The sequence below is a fragment of the Oncorhynchus tshawytscha genome, linkage group LG02, assembly GCF_018296145.1.
Source record: "Oncorhynchus tshawytscha isolate Ot180627B linkage group LG02, Otsh_v2.0, whole genome shotgun sequence".
Taxonomy (NCBI): Eukaryota; Metazoa; Chordata; class Actinopteri; order Salmoniformes; family Salmonidae; genus Oncorhynchus; species Oncorhynchus tshawytscha.
In genome coordinates, this window is record NC_056430.1 from 65,505,703 (window position 1) to 65,522,528 (window position 16,826).

Here is a 16,826-nt window from a genome sequence, read left to right on the forward strand (position 1 = left end):
TCTTGGCCAGGTCGCAGTTGCAAATGAGAACTTGTTCTCAACTAGCCTACCTGGTTAAATATATATATATTTAAATATTTGATTCTTAATTTCCTTAATTTTGTGTCTAGAGTCAAATACTTTCTGGTACACACTACTGGTCAACATGAGATACCAAAATTATTCTGAAGTGTGCCAGGCCTTGCAGTCCCAAGATAGAAAGGGGGGGGGGGATTTCCTATATGGCTAGAGTCAAATACTTTCTGTGGCCCACATCAGAGTCAAATACTTTCTATAGAACAAACTTCACGTCAGGATAGGCAACCACAATTAATAAATGTGTGTTAAATTAAACAGAGGAGGGAGTAAAACGTAGGCAAGCAATAAACAGAACAACTACTAGTCTAATAAGACATGTGAGAGATGACAAAGTTTGACAAAGATTTTTATTTAGAGACGAATATACTTGAAACAAATAGCCAAACCGAAAACTGCAGACATTACTAGTGTTTCCCCCGCATTCAAACTGACATAAAAAATAAAATGAAACGCAGCCTAACGCGATCAGAAATCTCAACTAGCAAGCAAGCAAGTCGCAGCAATGAAGAATTGAGTGCATGTGCATTCAAGTGTCATGACGTTGCCCTCTTTGGGTACAGCAAGCCCTATCCTCCTCTCCCTGCCTCCCCCTTGCCTCCTTCAACCAGACTGCTGTGGAAAGAGCGAGGTCGTAAATTCCTGAGGAGAAGACCCTGCCTCATGGCCACACAGTATAAGAGACAGAGTGAATTTTCATAGAGAACAAAGGAATTTGTTCCACCTCACAGAACTTGAGGTCCGAACAAATTTCATGTTCCGGAGAAGGTATAAAAGATCGGTGAAGAATCCAGCTACGAACTGGTCCGTTTGTTACAACTTGGGGAAGCTCATGGGAGACGGTGTGGCCACATTACCATAACGCGGTTAAATAATAGCCTCAGATATGAGGTTTACATCTAATTTTTGTATAAGATGAATGAGTGAGTATGATACTGTTTGTAAAATTGTGTAATGTGATTTTGGATTGTTTAATGAAGGAAACTCCAATTCCCTTTTAAGTTGAACTAAATCAGAGGACCGCCCATGAGCCCAGTTAGGGTCAGGCATCCTGGGACAGCCCTTTTTCTGCAATTCTGAATAAAACCCCAATCTTGAGAATTCCTCAAGTAGACCATGTTTCTCTCAATCATGGGAGGACAATGGTTGCAGACCATTGCTGAATCTTTTAACCATACCACGTGGTTAAACTCTTAGACTATCGATACCGACAGAATAAGAACAAGTCTTTGATATTAATTACTAGTCTGCAGCTAGGAATTCGGTATCATTGAATGTGAAGAACGACAACCGCCGAAACATCCATTCTACAACATGAATGAATGTCACTCTGAACTATCCACTATAACTACGACAGAGAGGGAGAGACGGACAATTCTACAAAAGAAGACCTTTTACAGTCACTTTCTGTTGTCTTTGACATGCTTCTACACCTGCATTGCTTGCTGTTTGGGGTTTTAGGCTGGGTTTCTGTACAGCACTTTGAGATATCAGCTGATGTACGAAGGGCTTTATAAATACATTTGATTTGATACAGCATGGTAGACTACCTGAATGCTTTTGGTGAGATTTGACTAAATGCACAAGTTGACAATGACTGACATAATTGACAGCATTTCGAAGTAAAGCATTATTTTACAATGACTTGCAGCAGGTGATTTTGTGTGATGCCATGTAAACACACAGTACTACGAGTGCTAAATGAGGACTTTTGAGTAAAGAGCAGAGTAGTATAACTCAGTGAATGTCAATAATGTCACAAACGTTCAGGAAGTAAAGTCAGTGTATCAATCTCTCTACCATTCTGTAATCAAATCAAATGTTATTTGTCACATGCACCGAATACAACAGGTGTAGACCTTACAGTGAAAAACTTACTTTACAAGCCCTTAACGAACATTGCAGATATAAGAAAATACCACCCAAAAATAAGAATAAGAGATAAGAATAACAAATTATTAAAGAGCAGCAGAAAATAACAATAGCCGGGCTACGTACAGGGGGTACCGGTACAGAGTCAATGTGCGGGGGCACAGCAAAGCTGCTATTGTTTTGAGTCTTTTGTAGTCATTTTGTAAATACCTTTTCAAGTTATTACTAATATTGGGCTTTGGTTTAATTAATTAATTAATTAATTAAATGGCAAATTAATGAAAAATATATGGATTTCACGTTATTTTACGGTTCACTACCTGGGGATAATAGGCAGAATCTACCATACACACAAAACCGATTAGTGATAGTGCTGGAGGCAAAATGCAAAACTGGAGAAACACTGCAAACTGCAAATTTATTTTAATGGTAGCTGAGCTTTAGGTCAGTCGACCTTCAACAGTCCACTTCCTGGTAATTACTTATGTTCCTTTGAATTAATTTCGAACACCATTTACTACCAGGTTACCTATTATTTTGATGTCTTTGATGAAACTTCCAGGAAGTATTCATTGTCACCATAAATATGCTCTTAGTAAATACCAGACAAAAAATATGTCACTTTATGCACTTGACTGTATGCTGCTTTCTTGGCCAGGTCTCCCTCTAAAAAAATATCTTAACGGCCTTCCTGGTTAAATAAAACAAACATCAAATAAAATGTGAAACCAGATTGTAAAATAAAGTGTAACCAATGAATAGGTGTGTGTGAGGGACTCGCAGATCTTACCTGGTGGATGTTAGGAAAATTATGATTAAATGACTGAACAAATCATTTTAAATGGAACTGTAACTAAGTAAACTTATACTCTGTTTTATTATATCTGATTAACAATATGAGTTCATAAGTAGGGATTGTGTGACACGGACAAGGAGTAATTAAAGTTAATGAACACCATTCCAACTAGGAAGAAAGAAATGGGTTGTGGATTAAGTAAACAGATAAGGTAGTTAACCTATGGTTGAACCGACGAAACTTAGCTCTGGGGTGTTTTAGATAATACAGTGAGTGCATTCCTAGGTGTTCTGTTAATTAGAACTCTCAGCTAAGTGGTGATTGATAATGTTGAGGGGTCAAAAGTTAATTCAGTTGTGTTGTGTGTCCTGTGTATGTGCTAGGGGTGTCAGAATGAACTTTTAAAGTTCCCTTTGTCCCGGTCGAGAGGAGGGGATTCTGTTAAGCAATGAAATGACGTCATGTTATTGTATATAAACTGTTGCTCGTGGTAACGTGGCAGCGCGCTCCGAGAATAAATTATGTTACCTATTATTGATAAGACTGGTCTCTGTCTATTTTATGCAAACAAGAATCTTACAAATTCTCATAAAATAGATTAAGGGAATTCAATTAATGAAAACACATTGGTATAATTAAATTACAGTAACAGTGGAGAAGGAGGGGAGCAGGAGGGATGGGTGGTGGCGCCGCCGACAGGTGGTCGGCGGACAATTTTCCCAGCATCGTCCGGGTTAGTGAAGGGTTTGGCCGGCAGGGATGTCCTTGTTCCATCGCACACTAGCGACTCCTGTGGCGGGCTGGGCACAGTGCACGCTGACACGGTCACCAGGTGTACAGTGTTTCCTCCGAAACATTGGTGCGGCTGGCTTCCGGGTTAAGTGGGCATTGTGTCAAGAAGCAGTGTGGCTTGGTAGGGTTGTGTTTTGGAGGACATACGGCTCTCGGCCTTTGCCTCTCCTGAGTCTGTACGGGAGTTGCAGCGATGAGACAAGACTGCAACTACCAATTGGATACCATGAAATTGGGGGGGGGGGATATATACATATACTATGGAAAGGCATTCACTGTTAGTCTACGCCTGTTGTTTGCGAAGCATGTGACAAATACAATTTGATTTGAAAAGTAAATACTCTGTGTGTATTCTGTCCGTGTAGATCTCTGTATGAGAGTTCATGTAATTCACACATACCCAGAAATAACCATGTATAGTGCATTCAGAGAGTATTCAGACCCCTTGACTTTTTCCACAGTTTGTTACATTACAGCCTCATTCTAAAATACACTACTGGTCAAAAGTTTTAGAACATCTACTCATTCAAGGGTTTTTCTTTATTTTTACGATTTTCTACATTGTAGAATAATGGTGAAGACATCAAAACCATGAAATAACACATAGGGAACCATGTAGTAAGCAAAAAAGCAGTAAACAAATCAAAATATGTTTAATTTTTGAGATTCTTTAAATAGCCACCCTTTGCCTTGATGACAGCTTTGCATTCCCTCGACCAGCTTGGCATTCCCTCAACCAGCTTCATGAGGTAGTCACCTGGAATACATTTCAATTAACAGGTGTACCTTGTTAAAAGTTAATTTGTGGAAAGGCTTTCCTTCTTAATGCGTTTGAGCCAATCAGTTGTGTTGTGACAATGGAAGGGGGGTATACAGAAGATAGGTCTATTTGGTAAAAGACCAAGTCCATACTATGATAAGAACAGCTCAAATAAGCAAAGAGAAACGACAGTCCATCATTACTTTAAGAAATGTCAATAAGGAAAAAATGTCAAGAACTTTGTAAGTTTCTTCAAGTGCAGTCGTAAAAACCATCAAGCGCTATGATGAAACTGGCTCTCATGAGGACCGCCATAGGAATGGAAGACCCAGAGTTACCTCTGCTACAGAGGATAAGTTCGTTAGAGTTACCAGCCTCAGAAATAAACATCCCAAATAAATGCTTCACAGAGTTCAAGTAACAGATGCATCTCTACATCACTTGTTCATAGGAGACTGATCAAATTACTGCAAAGAAACCACTACTAAAGGACATCAATATGAAGAAAAGACTTGCTTGGTCCAAGAAACACGAGCAATGGACATTAGATGGGTGAAAACTTGTTCTTTGGTCTGGAGTCCAAATTGGAGATTTTTGGTTCCAACTGCCGTGTCTTTGTGAGACGCGGTGTAGGTAAACCGATGATCTCCGCATGGGTATTTCCCATCTTAAAGCATAGAGGAGGAGGTATTATGGTGTGGTGGTGTTTTGTTGGTGACACTGTCTGTAATTTATTTATAATTGAAGGCACTCTTAACCAGCATGGCTACCTTAGCATTCTGCAGTGATACGCCATCCCATCTGGGTTGGGCTTAGTGGGACTATCATTTGTTTTTCAACAGGACAATGACCTAACACACCTCCAGGCTGTGTAACGGCTATTTTACGAAGAAGACGAGTGATGGAGTGCTGCATCAGATGTCCTGGCCTCCACAGTCCCCCGACATCAACCAAATTGAGATGGTTTGGGATGAGTCGGACCGCAGAGTGAAGGAAAAGCAGCCAACAAGTGCTCAGCATATGTGGGAACTCCTTCATGACTGTTGGAAAAGCATTGCAGGTGGAGCTGGTTGAGAGAATGCCAAGAGTGTGCAAGGCTGTCATCAAGGTAAAGGGTGGTTATTTGAAGAATCTCAAAAATAAAATATATTTTGATTTCTTTAACACTTTTTTGCTTACTACATGATTCCATTTGTGTAGTTTTGACATCTTCACTATTATTCTACAATGTAGTAAATAGTCGAAATAAAGAAAAACCCTTGAATGAGTAGGTGTTCTAGAACTTTTGACCGGTAAAGTAGATTAAATAGTATTTTCCCCTCAACAATCGACAGACAATACACCATAATGACAAAGCAAAAACAGGTTTGTAGATATTTTTGCATATTTATAAAAATAAAAAACTGAAATATTAAATTTACATAAGTATTCAGACCCTTTACTCAGTAATTTGTTGAAGCACCTTTGGCAGTGATTACAGCCTCGAGTCTTCTTGGGTATGAAGCTACAAGCTTGGCACACCTGTATTTGGGGAGTTTCCCCCAGTCCTCTCAAGCTCTGTCAGGTTGGATGGAGAGCTTCGTTGAACAGCTATTTTCAGGACTCTCCAGAGATGTTCGCTCAGATTCAAGTCCGGGCTCTGGCTGGGTCACTCAAGGACATTCAGAGACTTGTCCCAAAGCCACTCCTGTGTTGTCTTGCTTGGGTTCTTAGGGTTGTTGTCCTGTTGGAAGGTGAACCTTCACCCCAGTCTGAGGTCCTGAGCGCTCTGGAGCAGATTTTCATCAAGGTTCTCTTTGTACTTTGCTCAGTTCATTTTTTTAACCTTTATTTAACCAGGTAGACCAGTTGAGAACAAGATCTCATTTATAACTGCGACCTGGCCAAGATAAAGCAAAGCAGTGCGATAAAAAACAATATCACAGAATTACACATGGAATAAACAAAAGTACAGTCAATAACAGAATAGAAAAATCTACATGCAGAGAACTGGAAGGAAAGGCGTTCAAAGTAGGTTTTGGCTTTGGGGATGCCCATTGAGATATACCTGCTGGAGCGCGTGCTACAAGTGGGTGTTAATGGTGACCAGTGAGCTGAGATAAGGCAGATCTTTACCTAGCAAAGACTTATAGATGACCTGGAGTAGCGAGGGCCAGTCGACGAGAGCATACAGGTCGCAGTGGTGGGTGGTATATGGGGCTTTGGTGACACAACGGATGGCACTGTGATAGACTGCATTCAGTTTTCTGAGTAGAGTGTTGGAGGCTATTTTGTAAATGACATCGCCGAAGTCGAGGATTGATAGGATAGACAGTTTTGCTCCGTTCTTTCCCTCCATGCTGACTACTCTCCCAGTCCCTGCTGCCGAAAAACATCCCCACAGCATGATGCAGCCACCACCATGCTTCACCGTAGGGATGGTGCCAGACGTGACGCTTGCCATTCAGGCTAAAGAGTTCAATCTTGGTTTCACCAGACCAGAGAATCTTGTTGCTCATGGTCTGAGAGTCTTTGGGTGCCTTACGGCAAAATCCAAGCTGGCTTTCATGTGCCTTTAACTGAGGAGTGGCTTCAGTCTGGCCACTCTACCATAAAGGCCTGATTGGTGGAGTGTTGCAGAGTTGTTCTTCTGGAAGGTTCACCCATCGGGTTCTTGTTCACCTCCCTGACCAAGGCCCTTCTCCCCCGATTGCTCAGTTTGGCCGGGCGGCCAGCTCTAGGAAGAGTCTTGGTGGTTCCAAACTTCTTCTATTGAAGAATGATGGAGGGCACTGTGTTCTTGAGGACCTTCAATGCTGCAGACATTTTTTGGTACCATTCCCCAGATCTGTGTCTCAACACAATCCTGTCTTGGAGCTCTACGGACAATTCCTTTGACCCCATGGCTTGGGTTTTGCTCTGACATACACTGTCAACTGTGGGACCTTATATGGACAGGTTTGTTCCATTCCAAATCATGTCCAATCAATTGAATTTACCACAGGTGGACTCCAATCAAGTTGTAGAAACATCTCAAGGATGACCAATGGAAAAAGGATGCATCTGAATTCAATTTCGAGTCTCATAGCAAAGCGTCTGAAGAGTTATGTAAATAAGGTGAATCTGTTTTTTATCTTAATACATTTGTAAACAATTCTAAAAACCTGTTTTCGCTTTGTCATTATGGGGTATGGTATGTAGATTGATGAGACAAATAAATGTCATCCATTTTAGAATAAGGCTGAAACGTAACAAAATGTGGAACAAGTCAAAGGATCTGAATACTTTCCGAATGCACTGTATGTTGTTGCTCTTTCGGGTTTTGAGCTGGTTTCAGAGGTGACTGATGAGGAGCTCATGGGAGCCTCAGGCCCTGTCCCTGACCTCCCAGAGGATATCACGGTGTCCAACTCCATCCCTGAGAAGGTCAGTACCAAATACACCTTTTACGAATACTGTAGTATCTGTACGGTGAGCACAGAAAAGCCAAGTCCCCAAGTATCAGTGGAGGCTGGTGAGGGGAGGACAGCTCATAGTAATGACTGGAATGAAATGGATTGAACGAAAGTGTATCAAACATATGGAAACCATGTGCTTGATACCGTTCCATTCAATCTGTTTCAACCATTACATTGAGCCGTCCTCTGATTTAAAGTGTGACTCACCACTCTCGACTCTATGAGTCGGGGATGTTAATTGGCAGATCTTAAGTAGTTTCAAGTATCAATGGCCTTGTCCGAAATCTGGCTTTTCTACTACTTAGTTAAACTGCATACCATTTAGAATGTGCTGCTTAGTATAAACTAATGCAGTACGCAACTAATATTAACGTACTATGCTCATCCATGCTGCGAAGGTGTCATCCAATGATCAATTGTGTTGAATCCCGCCATTCTGATTATCAGCTGTTGTCAAAAACATGTAGGTCGCAAAATACATTTACTTTCTTCAATAGAGTGCAGCGAATTCTACTAGATAAAAAAACTGAATGAGTATGACATCCTGGTATTTAAGGCTTACTACAATTCTGACATTTCACATACTGTATAACGTTCTATTTTCGTATACTCAAAATGCCTACGATTTAGAATGCTACAATGGGTATTCGGACATGGCCCATGAAACATTTTTCCTGTTAGGGGAGAAGGAACAGAGTCTAGATGAGCTGATGGCTCAGATGAGGAAGATATAGCTAGGACCAGAAGACACTTCTGCTTTCAGACAACCCTCATTGGCACAAATGAAACCCTTTTCAATATAGTGTGCTACTTTTGACCAGGGCCCATTCTGTTAAATTAGCTTAATTAAGCTTGAAGTAATGGACCAGGTACATACAGATGTTAGCTGTATAATGAATTGTGCTAATGTATCACCTGCTGACCGAGAGGAAAGATTGTTGTAACACGCAGAATTGAATAAGTAATCAATCATTGCAGTTATGGATGAAGTCTCCAACCAATTACTACTAATATATAGAACTTGTAAAATGTTTTGAATGATGGTGAATGAGGCCCAACATTTCTCTGCATGACAAACCTGCCTTCACTGTATCTGCTCCATGTTTAGCTCTGGTCCAGAGCCTTACCAGCGGTGGGAGCCTTGATGGCTCAAGCTGCACGTAACGCTCTGGACCAGAGCTACTCTATGTCATACTCTTAGCTGTTTAAACTGATATATAGATGTAACTGAAACTTTCTCTGCTGAAACTCTACCGACTGATTCTCTGTACACACTTTGTTTCAATCAATGGAGGAAGGGAAAGACCATCCTCCTCAGTGAATTTCAGAAAAATATAAACAGTGAAAATGTAATCATTTTAATGTAAAACTATACTAAATATATTCACGTTGCCAAATATTTCATTTAAAGCACAGTATCCTCAACTATGTCTACAGTAGCCTCAACAGCACCATGGTGTAGCCAGAGGACAGCTAGTTTCCATCCTTCTCTGGGTACATTGACTTCAATACAGAACCTAGGAGTCTCGTGGTTCTCACTCCCTTCCATAGACTTACACAGTTATTATGACAACTTCCAGAGGACTTCCTCCAACCTATCAGAGATCTTGCAGCATGAACTGAAATGTTGTCCACCCAATCAAAGGATCAGAGAATGAATCTAGTACTGAAAGCATAAGCTACAGCTACAGTTGAAGTCGGGAAAATATACATACACCTTAGCCAAATACATTTAAACTCAGTTTTTCACAATTCCTGACATTTAATCCAAGTAAATATTTTCTGTCTTAGATTAGTTAGGATTACCACTTTATTTTAAGAATGTGAAATGTCAGAATAATAGTAGAGAGAATGATTTATTTCAGCTTTTATTTCTTTCATCACATTCCCAGTGGGTCAGAAGTTGACATACACTCAATTAGTATTTGGTAGCATTGCCTTTAAATTGTTTAACTTGGGTCAAACGTTTCAGGTAGACTTCCACAAGCTTCCCACAATAAGTTGGGTGAATTGTGGGCCATTCCTCCTGACAGAGCTTGTGTAACTGAGTCAGGTTTGTAGGCCTCCTTGCTTGCACAAGGTTTTTAAGTTCTTTGTGTTCTTTTTAAGGCTTTGTGATGGCCACTCCAATACCTTGAATTTCTTGTCCTTAAGCCATTTGCCACAACTTTGGAAGTATGCCTGAGGTCAGTGTCCATTTGGAAGATTCATTTGCAACCAAGCCTTAACTTCCTGTCATGTCTTGAGATGTTGCTTCAATATATATATACCCACATAATTTTCCTTCCTCGTGATTCCATCTATTTTGGGAAGTGCACCAGTCCCTCCTGCAGCAAAGCACCCCCACAACATGATGCTGCCATCCCCGTGCTTCACGGTTTGGATGGTGTTCTTCAGCTTGCAAGCCCCCCCGTTTATCTCCAAACATAACAATATTCATTATAGCCAAACAAATCTATTTTTGTTCAGACCAGAGGACAGACAAGAAGACCAGAGGACATTTCTCGAAAATGTACGATCTTTGTCCCCATGTGCAGTTGCAAACCATAGTCTTATACTTGCATGCTATTGTTTGTACAGATGAAAGTGGTACCTTCAGGCGTTTGGAAATTGCTCCCAAGGATGAACCAGACTTGTGGAGGTTTACAATGGTTTTTCTGAGGTCTTGGCTGATTTCTTTTGATTTTCCCATGATGTCAAGCAAAAGAGGCAGTGAGTTTGAAGGTAGGCCTTGAAATACATCCACAGGTCCACCTCCAATTGACTCAAATGATGTCAATTAGCCTGTCAGAAGCTTCTAAAGCCATGACATAATTTTCTGTAATTTTCCAAGCTGTTTAAAGGCACAGTCAACTTAGTGTATGTAATCTTCTGACCCACTGGAATTGTGATACAGTGAATTATAAGTGAAATAATCTGTCTGTAAATAATTGTTGAAAAAATTACTTGTGTCATGTACAAAGTAGAGGTCCTAACCGACTTACCAAAACTATAGTTTGTTAACAAGAAATTTGTGGAGTGGTTGAAAAATTAGTTTTAATGACTTCAACCTAAGTGTATGTAAACTTCCGACTTCAAATGTATCTAGCACTGCAGTGCATAACATGTGGTGAGTAGTTGACTCAAAGAGAGAGAGCAAGACCATAGTTAAACTGTTTTTAACTGAGAGCGCTAACTAGATTTCGTTGTATTTTTTATTTTAAAAATTAACTTGCATGTACTAGAAAATGCAGCTAGCTAGTTTAGCCTACTAGAAAACCTCGCTCAAAGAAACAGGGATGCTATGTTAAAAAGCTGGCTATGGCTATCCAACACTGGAACTCCTCCAAATTAAGGTAAGCTTTTGGTTTGATTAATTTATTGCCACCGGGGCCCGCTGGTGTAACTGCTAAACTGCTTACTGCCTGTAGACTGTACTGCATAATTGTTGCGGGATTACTAACGCATTAGTTATATTAGCTATGATGTTACTTTAGCTAATATGGTGACAACGATGTAGGCTGTGTGTAGTGTTCAGCGGTTATGATATGGTTTGGAATGTTTGTTTTTTTGCCTGGTTACAGACAGCTGATGTGTTGTGCATTTAAGTCAACAAGCAAGGTTGAAAGGAGGAAAGCACGTAGATGCGAAAAGGAATGTAATGTGGCTATGAAAGGGAACTGTACGTGTGATCAGCGGTGTATTCATTCTGTCGATTCTGTTGAAAAACCTTTCTTAAGTGGAACGAAACGGGGATAAACATACCCGAATTTGGCCAATAGAAACTGTCGTTTGCAACTGTTGGACTAATGATTACACTCTAGATCAGCTAGATGCAAGAGTGTGCAAGGTGGTATTGAATGTGTCACTGTCTGTCACCTCAAAAGTTTTCACTCAACCTGTTTGCACCTATATTGTAAACTTTAATTCATAGACTATCTTGTAGCTACCTCATGATGGGTATAAGGAAAATGTGAGCATCATGTAGAAGCCTAAACCGGTCATTGTAACACTGAACTGGGGGAATGGAATATGAAAGACAGTCATCCAATATTCTATAATAGAAATAAGGAAATGCTCGTCAAAAAAATGGTCTTCCTCCCTCATCTTAAACAGCACCGACTGACACTGCTGTAAAGTTGTTTCTTTTCAGATTTTTAGAGGACAACAACGCACCCTCAATAATGATATCAGTGTCCTGAAATGCGTTGACATCTAGATTTAATCCACAGCCAAATGTATCATGTAGCGTCAGTGTCATAGGTCTACAGAACATGAACTTTAAACCTGTCATAGAGTACAGAGAACATTCATGGCTTGTGGCCCTGGTAGTATACAATGGAGCTAAAATACCTTTATAATAGCTGATGAAGCAAATTGTATTTTCCCTGATGTCACTTATGTAACTGTACCAATCTGTTTCCAATTTACTCAAATCATTTTCACTTTTAATGGGGTTACACAAAGATATTTAAATGAGATAATGCCACCTGGTGGCAATGAATGGAACAATGGGAAAAACACATTCTAGAAATAATATTCAATTGTCCACATGAGAGTTTTAAGGTAACATGAGTAAATTACATCAGTTATCATTCAGCTGATGCAATCCCGTCAAAAGGGACATATTACAGTATGTGACCATGACATACATATACATATATGGTTTGAACCCCCATCATCAGGGGTATTTGTGGTCCAGAGGCAAGAGTGTTACCTCTTCACCAGATTCTGGAACTATCTCGACCTCTCAGTTCGTTAATTTTCTGGACCTTCTCATCAACTACGGTGGACACCACCTCCTCCTCCACAATCATCCTCACACACTTCTTTATGTGGGGGTAATACGCTGTGGCAAAACCGAAAAAGAATGAATGAATGAATTGTGTGTATTATGGGTAACAACACTTGAAACTTTCATTGATTCATTTGTTTTGTTAATTATTCTCCTGCTTGCTCACCTTCCACCACTTCCTGGACCTGTTGTACTTCTTGGACCTTCTCGACCACGATCACTTTCCTGACCTCCTGTCTGGTCTCCATATGCCTACTGGTAGACACAGGCGAAGAACACTTACGGTCAGCTAAACTCACCAACACACATCTTGATCTACTAGTTTGCAATGAGGTGCTAATAAACAGCTGTCATTCACTGAACCCACTGTAGTGTACCAGCATTGATAAGGAGATGGGACAGCTTACAAAAAGCCTTGTGGGTACTGGAGTACACCAACCAACTGTGTATTTACCTAACACCAGTATAAATGACCTTAGATACTGTGGTACCACATATTTATGGTCCACACTCTCTCTTCCACTAACCTCTCCCTCTCTCTACTTCAGTCTTTCCTTTCTCCCTTAATCTTCCCTCCCTCCACTCTCATCCCACATCCCCTCCTCCCTCATCCCACATCCCCTCCTCCCTCCCCTCTTCTCCAACGCCCAATTACTCCAACTTGCTCAATCTCCATCCTCCCTCTACTCTCCGCTCTTTCCATTCCCCCATCTCGCTATCCCTCTCTCTTTCCTGCCCCTCCATTATCCCCTCTCACCTGAGTCCCTCTCCATCCAGCAGCCTCCTGTACTCAGCGATCTCCATCTCCAGCCTCATCTTGATGTCCAGGAGGATCTGGTACTCAGAGGCCTGCTGCTGGATGCTGACGTTGAGCTGCTGCAGCTCCTCCTCCATGCTGTTGATACAAACCTGCAGCTGGCTCAGCTGGGAGCCGTGGCGGCCGTTTATATCAACAACGCTCTGCTCCAGGCACCCCTTCTAGGAATGTGTTTATGTTTGTAAGGGATGAAGATGAAGGAAAGAAGGAGAGGGTAGTAGAAATGTATAAAGAGGGAGATGAAGAATGGTAGAGATAGTTAGATTGGTGTGCATAAAGGTGTTAGAACACCTTGACATTAGACCATTGTGGAGGTCTGAAAACATCTAACAAACTTTGATTTTGGAATGTACTGTTCTTTTAAGACCTAAAGGAATTCCATATTTTAGGAACAGAGGTAGGGTAAAGAGAAATGCTATATGTTTAGGGATGCTGATTCATTAAGATGGTTTGACATCATACCTGAGTAAGCAGGCCATGCAGTTCAATCTCCAGGCTCTGGAAGGTCCTCTTCAGGTCAGTCACCTGAGACTGAGAGGTCTTCACCTCTGTGGTGCTGGTGGTGATCTGGTTCTGAAGCACCTCCACCTGACACACACACACACCGTATTAGTCAAAAATATAGTACCACTTCACAGAATATATGTCAATTGTGCCTCTCACAAAACACATTCAGGGACCCATGCCCACATCTTTCGAGTCCCCCTGTCCTATTTTCAGAAGTTGTCTCACCTTGCTCTCAAACCACTTGGCAGCATCTCTCTGGTTCTTCGTTATCATGCCCTCATACTGGGTCCTCATCTCCTCCAGCACCTTGCTCATGTCCACTGAGGAAGCACAGTCCATCTCCACATTCACAGCACCACATTGCAGCGTCCGCATCAAATGCATCTACTAACAACAGGAAAAGGGGGACAAATTGTGCTATAATACCTGGGATTTGTCGATTCCTTATACAGATGGAAGGGCAAAAGCACCTGAAAACAATCTGTATATTTGAGTACTAATAACAGTGAAGTTGCCCTAGATTTGTTGTGGGTGAGTTTTGCCCCCTTGTGGCCAAACATGGAAAGATCTCAAACCCACTGAGAATTGATAAATACATTTAATGCGAAAACATTGCAAAAACTACAGGGGGTGTCATTGTGTCCAAATGAAAAACCACATGTGGCTGCCTGCAGCATTCAGACTTCAGCCAACAGCACAAGTGTTACGACTTGAGTGTGTGAGGAGAAATGACCTCCTCGTGGTTCTTCCTCAGGTAGATCAGCTCCTCCTTCAGCCCCTCAATCTGTATCTCCAGTTCTGCTCTGGTGAGTGTAAAGCTGTACAGGACTCCTCTCAGACGAGCCACATCCCCTTCTATCTTCATACGCATGTTAGCCTCCGTCTCTAACCTACAGGGGTTGAGGAGAGAAGAGGGATTGATTAGTTCCTTCTCACAACAAACCAAGATACAACTTGCCCAACCATAAACTTATCCATAGCCCCTGCCTACCCCCATGAGCATTTCTGTAGATCTGGGAGGATTCAATCTACTCAATCTCAAACCTATAGGCCAAGAGTTACAAACAGAATCAGTACACTCACAGAGGCCATGTACAGTACAGAGAGGAAGTGCACCTACTTCATCTTGAAGACATCAGCTGCATGTCTGGCATTATCCACCCGCAGGATCATCTGAGAGTTCTCCACAGACCTGGCTTGGATCTAGGAACAGGAGGACAGCCACAGTCAATGGGATGTAATTACAGAGTCAACTATGTATAGGATATCATGTGTTTAGATCAACAGATCTGGTTCATGTCTACAGTTCATTCATAAACAACAGGACACCATTTTTCGACGGTCAACAAGATCGACAATAGGAATTATACTTAAAATCTATCACTTATCTCATTAATTCTAGTGACTCTCATCTTTCACAAACCTGTTGGCGCCTTCTCAATCCAATCCCCACCTCCCTTCCCAATAATCACAGACATCAAATCAACGTCTATTCCACGTTGGTTCAACATATTTAAATTGAAATGACATGGAAACGATGTTGATTCAACCAGTGTATGGCCACTAGGTTGCTACATTATGACTACATTACCCAGAAGTACCTTGCTGCGGATGTCTGTGATGGTGGCATGGAACCCACTGAGGTCCTTCTTGTGAGTTGGTGATCTCATCTCGTAGAACTCTTTGATCTGCAGCTCCAACTTGCTATTGGCTGCCTCTAGAGAGCGCACCTGTGTACACAGGGAGTGGAGGGAATCAGTTCAGTTCATGGCTGTATCCGAAATAGCACCCATGGGTTCCATTTGGGGCGCATCCCATCTCGTTATGTGAATCAGCGCACTCCCATAAAATAATCCCCAACATAATGGAATTGAAAAGAAATAATAAAATCCTGCTATGTCATTGTCCTCATTATCTAGTAACTTGTGTTTACAATAGTAATACAGGTGTGTCTTAATAATAATAAGATTTCCCCTTTGAGCTTTACAGGAAAACGATAGGTTACTGTTTCTTCTCAACAGCAATTTTACAATTAGAAAAGTTAATGGTGGAATACATCGTTTTAAAAAAGTTTAAATTTAAGTAAAAGTTGTTTTAAATATATTTGTATTGGGTCCATTAGCTGTAGCCTACTGTGTTATCGCATTTAATTGAACATTGTGGATAGTATTGGTGAAAGGGGTTATAAAAAATGTAAAAAAGCTTTATAACAAATATTAAAGATCACTTTCTCATAGCAGTTTTCTATATCATCGAATACGTTATGTTTTGAAAAGATTGATCACCCTGCCTTGTCGTTCGTGCCTTGACTTTCGGTCTCCAAGCGCATAATCTGGGCTGTGCATAATATCGCGGACCGCACCTAATCTCCAGACACATCTCCATCACTCTGCCTTACCTTTTCCAGGTAGGTGGCCAAACGATCATTCAGATTCTGCATGGTATGCTTTTCGTAGGCGCCAAAAGTAATCCGGACTGGCCCGTCCATAGAGAAAGAAGACTGAGAGATACGGGTGCAGTATTGCCCGGCACCTCTGTTTACACTCGGCGCGCGACTGCTCCCAACAGAGGACACGCTCATATTGGATCTACCGCCTCCCAAACCGCTGGAAAAATGCATCCCATCGGACGAACGGAGGCCACTCGAACCGACACCACTACGCGAGCTGTGGCTACGACTACTTCTGCGACTGGCTACAATGGACATGGCGAGAGATGGTCTGGCGATGCGTCCTGTGAGGTTAAAGTGCGTTCTTCCGAGTTGGAGGCGACAAATAAAATCTTATACAGGGTCTCTTAACTCTTATACAGTTCGATTAAGAATGATTGACAAGGTCACCACTTTTCCTTGGAATGAAGGTAGACCCAATTGTTTTGTTCAGTGGGTGGGTACAGGGCTTGCAATAACTATGTAACAAGATACATCAAGTCACGAAGGACGTCTATGGAATTAAATGTTCAGAAAGGGTTGTGGTTTATGAAGGGTATTGTGTTTG

The 16,826-nt window shown here is 41.4% G+C and overlaps 1 pseudogene; it reads right to left on the reverse strand.

Annotated features, from left to right (window-relative positions):
- Positions 1–11,982: 11,982 nt before the first annotated feature.
- On the reverse strand, positions 11,983–16,553 carry LOC112266079 (annotated as a pseudogene).
- Positions 16,554–16,826: the final 273 nt, after the last annotated feature.